The 7,121-nt window shown below is 50.4% G+C and overlaps 1 protein-coding gene across 1 annotated transcript in view; it reads left to right on the top strand.

The window, feature by feature from the left end:
* Positions 1-289: 289 nt before the first annotated feature.
* Positions 290-7,121, top strand: part of HIVEP3 (HIVEP zinc finger 3) — a 453,641-nt gene continuing 446,809 nt past the window's right edge. Inside the window, exon 1 of the mRNA XM_013045173.2 lies at positions 290-448. The gene's annotated coding sequence lies outside the window, so the exon portion shown is untranslated. The remainder of the gene's footprint in view (positions 449-7,121) is intronic.

Below are 7,121 nucleotides of genomic sequence, written 5' to 3'. Positions count from 1 at the left end.
CCATAGAGGGCTCCCAGCCATCCCGGATTAGGAAGGACGCGCGGTACGCACCGCGGGAGACCTAGAACGGTAGCGCTCAGACTTGGTGCGTTGCCCGTCGCCCCCACCGCGCATGCGCCGCTCCCTGCCAAGGAGGAGGCGGGGAGTGGGCGGGGCGGGCATCTCTCAGGCCAATCGGAAGCGAGCGCCCCCGCCCTCCCCGCTGGTGGACCGAGCTTGACCCCGGCGGTGGGCGGAGGAGGCGGGGCCAGCCGCGCGGCCGCGGAGGGGGCGGGGCCCGGGGCCTGGAGGCGGGGCCTGGGGCTGTCAGTCCCGCGGCCGCCGCCGCCGCCGCAGCCGCCGCCGCGGTTCCTTACATGCGGTGGCCGGGTGGCTGCCAGCGCTGCCGCTCGCCTCCCGCCGTCCCGGCATCCCGAGCCGCCTCCCGCCGTGCCGGCCCGGTGCGCAGGTAAGGCCCGCCGCGTTGCCGAGCTCTCGCGCCCCCTCCTCGGCTTCGGTCCGCCGCGCGGGCGCCCCCTCCGGGCTGTGTCAGCGCCACGGCTCCCCTGGCCGCCCGGGGGCGGTCCCGGGGGGCGGGACGACAGTCCTCCCCAACCCCCCGCAGCCCCGGGCGCCGCGCCTGCAGCGGGGTCCCCGGGCCGCGCCTCCGAGGCCGGGCGTGGGGCTGGAGCCGAGCACCCCCTCCCGGGCCGATTACACAATCGCAGGGGCTGGGGGGCGGGGGTCCCCTCCCGAGGCCCGGCTCCACACCTGTGCCCGCGACGCGCTCCCGGGCGGAGGGCAGAGACCCAGCGCGACAGTGGGGGCCCGGAAAGTTTCACTTTGTGGTCGGCGTTTGTTGACATCCCGGAGATGCGGGGAGATGGAGGCTGAGCCGCGAGGATGCGCCTGGCGCGCAGCGTTCCCTTTGCCCCGGGGTGGCTCCAGTCCAGGTTTCCCTTCCAGAAGTCCTGCCGAGAGCCCTGCCCCGGGGCCAGAGGCTGCTGCAGGGCACACGGGTCGGTCCGCCTTGCGTTAGCGAGCCCTGGCCCCAGGATTGCAGCAACTGGGGACAGCTCAGCCCCCCGCTCAGCTCTTCTCCCTTTCCTAATTTAGTATTGACATTTTAGACCAGGTAGGCGAATTTACGTAGCGTTTCCCTGACAGTTTATATTTGTGAGGTGCTTGCCATCCTTGATTAGTTAATTAAACAAGGTGGGAAAGCAAAATAAATCCTGAAACTGCATGGCTAATGTCTTTAGTCTAGCAACTCTTTAAGAGCCACTGAGAGCTTTAGGCTGTTTTTGCGGTGAGATGCTTTGGGCCAAGGTGCTGCAGGGAGAGCTAGCTAGCTTGTGTCTACTGGTTGCCTGGGAAGGTTTTGGTAAGAATGGCAAGGCTTTCTCTGCTTCTCTTTGCTTATGCTGTTTATTAAGGGTCGCCACCTGTGGTGAGTTATTTGCTCTTCTCAAGCAAAGGAGGTTTTGGTATTGCTGAGGAGGTAGCTAAGGAAAACCAACCAACCAACCTGAGATCCAGATTAAGTTTGGGTACTTGCCTGTTATACCAGGTTACCCGCCTGGTGCAGAAAACCTTGGCTCTTCCTGTGCTTTCCCCATCTTCCCAGTAGGACTGTATGCAGCTGGGTTGGTAATACAGCTCCTCCTTTAGTACGCAGACCTCTTGCTACCTGTGGTTTGCAGACCTGCCTAGGGACATCCTTTACCAGTGGGCTTAATTAGCACTTTTATCTGCCCATTAAGCAATACGGCCTGAGATCTCTTGTAATCAGGCACTGTTGTAGTGTTGAATCTTTAATAATATCTAATTCATGTTAATAGTGTTCCTATAATAATCTTTCTATTAGTATGCCAGTTCTGCAACACCAGTACATTTAGTATAGACACAGCAATTTACTAGAAATATTATCATGGCAAAAACAATTCTCCAACAGATTTGCAGCCCGCTTTACTTAGGTAATGACTGCCAGAGGCTGTTAAGGTTTTTTAGTCTTGGATGCAGTAGGTGTTACTGATCTATGAGGTCATTCCTCCCCGGAATAATGGTTTCAGTCACTGGGTCACTTAGCTATTTTTTCTGGTTATATCCTCTGAGTTTCACCCCCACGCTGATTTCTTTTGGGACAAGGTGTGGAGCTAACAAGATGCGGTTGTGATTTGCCAGCCTCCTTTTTTTTTTTTTTTTTTAAAGATTTTATTTATTTATTTGACAGACAGAGATCACAAGTAGGCAGAAAGGCAGGCAGAGGGAGAGAGAGGACGAGAAGCAGGCTTCCCGCTGAGCAGGGAGCTGGATGTGGGGCTTGATCCCAGGACCCTGGGATCATGACCTGAGCTGAAGGCAGAGGCTTTAACCCACTGAACCACCCAGGCACCCCACCAGCCTCCATTTGAAGAAGAATTTAAGAAAATCTATTGTGTTCGGGGACTTCTATTAGAGTTGCAGTGGTGATTTTATTAACATATGTTCTGGATACTGGTTTGGATGCTTTATAGATACTAAGTTATCTCATTCTCACAATGACCTTGTAAGGGAGGTACTGTCATCATCCCGTTTCAGACAAGGAAATCAAGGCCCAGGGGATTGACTCAGTTTGCACGGTTAGGTTAGCCAGCTTCTAACCCAAGGAACCAGAGTTCAGAGTTCAAGTACTTAACCAGCTACTGTGCTGTCCTGCTTCCACAGGTTATTCTTTCAACAGGTAATTATTTCTACCTTCTATCTGTACATCATTGCATTCTGTAGTATGGGTGAAGAGTATAGTGAAATGACAAACACTGGGGTTGGGGCTCCTGTGGTCTTCACTCTGCCGCCTGCTAACCTGTGATGTTTGGGCAAGACAGGCCCTCTCCCTGTCTTGCATTCCCTCCTTGAGGGAACAGCAGCAGCTGAAGCAGTTGAACTAACTCCACTTCACCTGGTGGGGTGCTGGAGAAATGGTAGGTTGAGAGGCTTGCCTCTTAAATACCTCGATATTATTTTATGCTGTTGTCACCAGCGTCGTCCCTTTTGTAATTAAAAAAATGAAAGAGGACCAGGAGAGAAGTCATCCGGTAGCACATGTGAGCGACATTGGTGGGAGGACAGTTTGGCGTGACTCTGCAGGAGGCTTGGGGTCAGATGATGGCAGGCTCAGAGTGCAGACCTAGGAGTTCTCAGAATCACAAGAAGTCAGGGTTGATAGGAAGCTCTGTCATGGGGTTTAACACCCTCCTGTCCTTTCTCCCTCCATCTCTCCAGGGGATAAGCCTTCACGTGTGTGCCCCTTTCTACTCACCGCTTGTCCCGCTCCTCGTGGGATGCCTCTTGGGTCAAACGTTGGGTGAGCTTCACTAGTGCACCAAAGAAGCTGGGGCGGTGTCCAGTGATAGGGAGTAGGAAACCGCAGAAGGATTCTGGGCCCTTCTGGCTTGTGCTCTTGAAAGACCATCATTGACATAAAACCTGGATTAGAGGGGGAATATGAAAACCAGGAGGAAAGTTAGGAGGCCTTGGCCAGAATCTAAGATTGGGGTGATCCAGACGGAGACAGGCGGTGGCATGGGGTAACAGAGGGAGGAATGGACCCCAAAAGACATTCCACACTACCCTATATTTGCCTGTCCAAAAGCATCAGAGGGAAGAACAAGTTAGTTTCTCCCTGGGGTGAGGGCGGCATTGGAGAACCCCTGCATGGAGCTGGGGAGTCTGATGGGGTGGGGATGAGAGACAGCTGTGTATGTCTATTCCCTAAAGCTTGATAATAGACTGTGGCCAATGCAAGTCCCCTGCAGACTGAGAACACATTTTCTTTCTTCGCAAGAAGGGAGTGTCCCATTTAAATACAGCGGGAAACTCCCTGTGCTTACTGAAGACTTGTAATGCTATTTATTTCCCTGTGGGGGTTGCAAGCTCTCACTCGGGGTCCTTTAGCTCATTGCGGTGCTTCCTGGTCACGTCGGGAATCTGGTGTTGTCTGAAGTTGTATCAGACATGTTGGCCATGCTTTTCTGTGCTTTCGTCAGGAAGCCTTCTTTGGGGGATGCTGTTTTCCAGGGACACCTGTTAGATAAGTGCTGGAAAGCCAGCACACCTTGGGGAGTGCTCTCAGAATCATTACGAGTTTTTCCTTCAGTGAATCTTGGAACACTGCATCAAAAACTAATGATGTATTTCACGGTGATTAACATAACACAATAAAAAAATAAATAAAATTTTTAAAAAAAGAGCTTTTCCTTCTAGTGCAGATTATGGGGCACTTCAAAGAAGGCGGGGGTGAGACGATTGCCACATTGACTGGCAAACAAGATCATCTGGAAGAACCAAGTAAGATTTACACAGGAAACCGCAAAGACAGGAAAAATAGTTGGGAGTATTATAAGTTTATTTTTCTCTTGTTAATTTATGTGTTTCTGGCTGCGGATGCAGCATGTCTTGAATATTCATACTCACAAATTTATATGCTGAAATATGTTGTCTAATAGTGGATGTGGAAATAAACTGTATAATCTCAATAATTTTTTTTTTTGGCCAGGAGAATATTGGTCTAGGTTTTTCAATATCTTTTAGACCAACAATTCTTAAGTTTTGCCCCCTAGTGAGTGTGTGGCAACGTCTGGGACATTTGGGGTTGTCACTAATGGGGTGTGTTCCCCTGTCATTTAGTGGGTGGAGACTAGGGAGGCTGCTGGACATCCTACAATCCACAAAACAGTCCCCACAACCAGGAATTGTTCAGCTCCAAATGCCAACAGTGTTGAGATTGACGAAATCCACTTTAGATTAAAAACAAAACAAAAAACCAAAGAATTTTTTTTTTCTTATGAGGGCCAAGTTGAAGCTAAGGGGAAGAGGAAGAAGAAGGTCATATAAGGGGTTCCTTGACTCCCTGAAAGTGACCATCGTCTCCTCGCTTTGGACCCCCAGGAGGGAGAACCAGCTGCACAGGCCGCTGGAGTACGGGCATCCGTCTGCCACCCAGGAGCTATTTCAATAGCCGGATTGCTCAACACACTCATTTGGAACAGAAGTAGAGGCCCTGGTAGTGAGATGAGGCTGGAGGGGTGATTTCTGGAGGCAGAAGCTTTGCAGGCCAAGAAGGGAAGCTGGGTCATGCCAGAATAATTTTGAAAAGTTCTAGGGAGTTTTTCAAAGGTGATTTTGTTGAGGACAGTGAGTGCGGGGCTGTAGAAGATGCTGTCTCTTCCCTAGGAGTGCATGACCCCTCTGCGTTATGAATCTGAGGACTTCCCGGATGTTGCTGGGTTCAAACACAGGGCGGAGAGGGAAGGACCCTTGGTTTTGTGTTCAGGTTGAATCTGTGTCCTCTCCCCACACCACACCACTTTAAAAGCTTTTTTTTTTTTTTTTTTTTTTTTTTAATGATACATTTTAAGTAGATGCAAATGGAGAAAAGTATATGACAGACCCCTGTTCACTGGATGCCAAGCTTCAAGGATTGTCAGCTCCTGGCCAATCTTGAATTTTATTCCACCCCTTGTAGACTCCCTCCCCACTCTTTTTTCTTTTTTTTTAATCTAGAAAACTGCTTACATAATTCCTGATCACCTGCCTCCTAGGAGAGGCTTGGGAGGGAAGGAGGGAAGTGATATTTCGGTGCTTGGGTCTCCCCAGAGGAAAGCTGGTAATGGACATGGATGATTCGGAGAGCCCCGAGAGCCCGGGAGATAGGACTAGGTCCCAGGCACATCTGGGCTGGGGGCACTGGGCTCTTCTTGCAGGGAGGGGAAAGTGCAGCCGATGGGACAAGTTTCATTCTTTTGAAGCCTCCTGGTGGACAAGCACACCTTGAGTCTCTGCTGGTAGAAATGTGTTCCTGGGTTTTGCGGCTGAGGGTCCTCTTGGTTCCTGGAGGGCACATCATCTGCCTGTTTCCTTGTAGGAAGACCCCCTTCCTGTTGCATGACTCCTGAGATGTACGCTGTATGGTATGAAGCCAAGCGTTCTGTGTGGTCCTTTGGCTCTGGCTTGAGGGGTCTTCATTGCCTGATGCCTCCCTGGAGAGCACAGGGCAGGCTAGGGGTGGGCAAGGGAGGCATTATTTCCAGGGGTTTTATTTTTATTTTATTTTAGTTAATTAGTTAATTTTTAAAGATTTTATTTATTTGACAGAGATCACAAATAGGCAGAGAGGAGGCGGGGGTTGGGGGGTCGGGAAGCAGGCTCCCTGCTGGGCAGAAAGTTTGATGCAGGACTGGGTCCCAGGACCCCAAGATCATGACCTGAGCTGAGGGAAGAGTCTCAACCCACTGAGCCACCCAGGCGCCCCTCTAGGGGTTTTATTTATTTACTTATTTTTCCTCCAGGGGTTTTAGATCCTTGTTTGCAGCTGTGGCTCCCCTGTATTTGTTGGTGGATGTAGGGCTGTCCTGTTGTTGCCACTGGCAGTCCACGCCAGATGGGAACACCATCAAGGTTTGCACTTGGCAAATAGGGCTTTCTTTTTAAAGTCGTGTCTCCGGGAGCTACAAGATTAATTTTTTTTTTCTTTTGTAGGCCATTGGAGAATTAGCATGCATTGACTTGACTTTGGTGTTATGTTGAAATATGCAGACAAAAAATGACTTTAGAAGTTGAGAGAGTTCTTGAATAATCAGATAATTGATGTCTGCAAATTTTAATTAGTGCTGGTTTCTATACATGAACGTTCTGGACTCAGTTCACAAGCAGCTCCTTTAGTGTGCAGTTCTGGAGCCCTGAAGGGCTGGATTTCCCATCCTTATTTTACTTACAAAATACGTATTTTAGCCTTTCTTTATTCCGCATTGAGGCTTAGGTGGCATCAGCCGATTCTGAACATCCTGTATCTGCCATTGTGGGTTTTCAGGTGTCACACCTTCCTACGGGGACAGCAGCTCCTAATCAGTGAACCGTAGTTGTTTACTCACGGCCTTTACTGGGGGCCAGCACTTTGCTCACATTTCCTCTATTCCTGAAGACCCTTCTAGGTAGGACTTAGTATTCCCATTTTGCAGATAAAGAAACTGAGGCTTAGAGAGGTTAAGGAATGCTAGGAGGTAACCGCGGGTTTTAACCCAGGTTTGTTTGATTCTAAAGCCTGAATGCTTTCCACCTTGTCTCTTGGTGAAAACTCAGCAGGAGTTTGTAGGAGGGTTGGTAGA

Source organism: Mustela putorius, unplaced genomic scaffold (assembly GCF_011764305.1).
Source record: "Mustela putorius furo isolate JIRA1106 unplaced genomic scaffold, ASM1176430v1.1 tig00003853_pilon_pilon_pilon, whole genome shotgun sequence".
Classification (NCBI taxonomy): domain Eukaryota; kingdom Metazoa; phylum Chordata; class Mammalia; order Carnivora; family Mustelidae; genus Mustela; species Mustela putorius.
Note: the sequence above shows the minus strand (reverse complement) of the source record. Positions and strands in the feature narration are given on the sequence as shown.